We start from the raw sequence: 4328 nt of genomic DNA on the forward strand, positions 1-4328 counted from the left end.
CTCTTATTTATAGAAAAAAAAAAGAAATCATAGTCTGGTTATAATTTTTTTAAAAGTACAACTATTTTCAGTAAATGCAGAAATAGTTTAATTATAAAACCACATATAAGATAGTATCAACCATCTTAAAATTTTGTCATTTTTGATTAAAATTGTTAGGTTTTAGAAAGCAAAAGGAAATTATTTAGGCTAATTCTATGACACATTTTAATGTATATTCTTATATTTCAGGTAGTCATTTTTTGAACTACACAGGAATTGATCAAAAAATAATATACAACATTAATCTGTGCCTTTTTAAAGCATGTAAAAACTTCCTGAAACTGTTTTAAACTTCCTGCAACTAGCATTTTTGAATTCAACATTTGATTGTTGATACCAACCCATATTGAAATATGCAAATTTAGCTTGTCTGATTTAACTTCTGTTTAGTATTTCATTATACATACTTTGTTTATGTAGCCTATCTCTCTTCCTGTGAACATTTAGCTTAATTTTTTTCCTCTTACACTTTTATTCTGATTGGCTCTTATTCTTTTCATTACACATGGTTATTCTATGATGATTCTGAGAAATATCCACCATCAATGTACCATCTTCAATGTCACAGTAGCAAATAGCTGACTTCAAACCAACAAAGCCCAAATTTATATTCAGCTATTCTTGAGTTTCCTTAGACATCATCTCCTCACAGATCCCACCAATGTAGACTTGAGAATGTTTTGTTAGCTCAAGTCTTGCTGGTCATGTTAGCTTAAATTTATGGAACTACTAACCCTTGCTTTTTGCAGTAAGTCTTAAAAGGGTCCTGAACTTGGAAAGAATGCAGAGATCACCTAAAGTCACCAGCAAATTGTGCTTAGTCTTTTGGACTCAGCTGATTCCTCCTTAACCCCTACCCATGCCTAACACAAAAAGAAAGCCTCCACATTTATAGGGAGTAGCAGAAGATCTACTTTTCTCTGATACTTCCTGCCTTGCCAGGGGATATGGAACTATCACTTGTTTACTGCTGAGCAAAGGCAAAGTCAGGTAGGTTAACTACAGGTGGTTAGAGAGATACACTGAAGGCTTAACTTCCTTGGTGTTCCAGGAATTCATGAATAATCTCATCTGTCAAATTCTAGAGGGTTCTTTTTGTATTGCCGCTCACCTATTCTGTTATTGTCTGTGTTATGAGAGAGCTTTGTTCAGACTACATACAAGTGGGGAGTAGTGGGAGAGAATTTGTTGTTAGCACTTAGGAACCTGGTGTTACACTAAATAATATGTCAACTACTAACATGCTGCCAATGTTATGCTGGATTGCAAGGGTTGTAGGCCTCAGGAAAGAAAAATCAAGAATCCCTTTGTGGTAGGGCTATTTCTTCCAATAAGACTACAAAGAAGATTACTGCATCAATTGCCTCCTTCCTTTCTTGCTTGCTGCATCAATGACTCTTCTCTTTCTATCATGCGATGCTTTCTGGTGAGTGTTTTACTCATAGTAGAACTTCTTTTTAAATTGGAGTCAGTCCTCTCAAACCCTGCCATTGCTTTATCAATTAAGTTTATATAAATTTCCAAATCCTTTATTGTTATTTCAACAATGTTCATATCATCTTCACCAGGCATAGATTCCATGTCAAAAAAAAATTTTCTTTGCTCCTCCATAAGAAGCAATTCCTCATCAATTCAAGTTTTATCACAAGATTGCAGCAATTCAGTCACATCTTTAGGCTCCATGTCTAATCCGAGTTCTCTTGCTATTTCTACCACATCTGCATTGACTTCCAACACTGAAGTTTTGAATCCTTCAAAGTCATCTATGATGGTTGAAATCAACTTCTTACAAACTTCTGTTAACGTTGATAATTTCGACCTCTTCCCATGAATCATAAATTTTTCTTTTTTTTTTTTTTGAGACAGAGTCTCACTCTGTCACCCTGGGGTAGACTGCCATAGCATAACTCACAGCAACCTCAAATCCTTGGGGTAAAGTGGTTCTCTTGCCTCAGCCTCCTGAGTAGCTATGACTATAGGCACCCACCACAACACCTGGTGATTTTTAGAGATAACCAGAGTCTTTCTCTGGTTCAGGCTGGTCTTAAACCTATGAGCTCAGGCAATCTGCCTGCCTTGGCCTCCCAAGTGCTAAAATTACAGGTGTGAGCCACCATGCCTGGACCTGAATCATAAATGTTCCTAATAGCATCTAGAATAGTGAGTCCTTTCCAGAAGTTATTTATTTATTTATTTATTTATTTATTTTATTATTGAGGGTACAGTGAACCAGGTTTATACTGATTGCATTTGTTAAGTAAAGTCCTTCTAATAATAGTACCCCACCTCCAAGAAGGTTTTTAGATAAGAAGAAACACTATCTATGGCTATAGCCTTACATCTTTTATTTCTTTGTAATTAAAACTTGACAGCTAAAAAAATAAATAAATAAATAAATAAAAAATAAATAAAACTTGACAGCTGACTTATTCCTTAATCCATGGGCTACTGAATGGATGTTGTGTTAGCAGGCATGTAAACAACAGTAATCTCCTTATACATTTCTATCAAAGCTCTTGAGTAACTAGATACATTGTCAACCAAAAAGAAGATTTTTATTACTGAGTAATGTCAACAGTGGGCTTAAAATATTCAATAAACTTGTAGTAAACAGAAATGCTGTGATCCAACATTCATGTCACCACCTTAATCAATGATCTTAGCTAGATATTCTGGTTTACTTGCTACAGCTTCTAGATCAGCACTTACTGCTTTGCCTTCTACTTTTATGTTATGAACACGGCTTCTTTCCCTCAACCTCACAAAACAACCTCTGATATAAAATTGGTTTTTGTTGCTGTATTGTTGTTTTAACCCAGAGTGCCAATCTGTGCCTTTTGATTGATTTGTTTTATTAAATCACACTTCATGATGTTCTGTTGAGATTATGGGTTGAATTATGTCCTTGAAAAATCAATTTGTTAAAGTCCTAACATCAGTACTTCAGAATTTCACTGTATTTGGAGATGAGATTATTAAAAAGATAAATAAATATGTTTGTATGTTTTCTTAACTTCTGGGGATCACTGCAGCTCCGACCTCGGGTGGGAGTCAACAGGAGAGATGAGGCTGGGGGAAATCACAAGACTCTACACCAATTTAATGCATAAAGTTTAGGAAACCTGGAGAGAGGCATCCTCCAACTCACATGCCACAAGGCAGAATGAGATAATGCAGTGACTTTCTGGCTTCTTAGAAACCTTTTATTGATCTCTAACATAAAGCCCTTAAGCAAAATGTAAAGGTGACAAAATAGGATTAAAAGACTCCTAAGCCTCCAGGAAGATTGAGTAAAAGGAAATGGCTGGATATCAGAAACATAGGTTAATTGAGTTGTCAACAACAGCTAATAAGGTGTTTAGAAAGGGGGAGGGAAAAACAAGTTTTGTAGTCACAGGACAAGCAAGCCAGCTTCCCTAATCTAACTGCCTATCAGGGGTTTGTAGGGCTCAGCCCACCTGCCTGCTGATTCTCTGCTCAGGGATTGATGGTCTTAGTGACTGTGCCCTGTCTGGGGTGCTTCTGGGCCATTTTGGCTTTCGTGTCTTGATGATCCTCCATGGATGGCAAGTCTGTGTGATTTGGCCTGGATGGAGGCGAAGTGCCCGGCAGAGAGATCAGCCTCTCTACTTCCCACAGTTAACCTAATGAATCATGTATTATTCCTTCCTCCAGGAGTGCCATTTAACAAACAATGCTGGCCTTAAAGCCTCTAATCTTCCCACTAGCAATGTGTTCAGCACTCTAGACCTGACAATTGTCCTTAAATAATCATTTCACTCATGGCTTCAATTTGTATAAGCTTAGATGTGGTCTCCACAGACCAGAGTACCAAATACTGAAGCCACTCATGAACCAACAGTAATAATTTCTGTAACCGAAACATTAGGACCATGCAAATATGTGTGATGTGAGAGAAATCTTCATATTCTTAACCTTGTCATAAGCAAGGTCATCAATGTTCAAAACATTTGAGTCAATAATAGAGGGAGTTTTGAAAAGTGGAAGAGCTGAAGCAAACTCTAGTGTGTCATCATCACTCCCAGGGCAAGTACGTGGGCATCAGCTGGGAAACAGCAGACACAAAAGACAGTAATATGTTAGAAAACATGCTTACTTGTATTATTTAGGGCTCCAAAGACAGGGATGAATAAATGGACTATAGGTCAGTGATGCAAATTCTACAGAAAAGAGAAAGTCTGCATTGACTAGGAGAGATTTGATTTTTGAGTCAACAGCAGTTGCAGAACCAGTTCTAGATATTCATTTTCCAGATGCTTATAGTT

This window comes from Otolemur garnettii, unplaced genomic scaffold (assembly GCF_000181295.1).
Source record: "Otolemur garnettii isolate 467f Iridium unplaced genomic scaffold, OtoGar3 scaffold00203, whole genome shotgun sequence".
Taxonomy (NCBI): domain Eukaryota; kingdom Metazoa; phylum Chordata; class Mammalia; order Primates; family Galagidae; genus Otolemur; species Otolemur garnettii.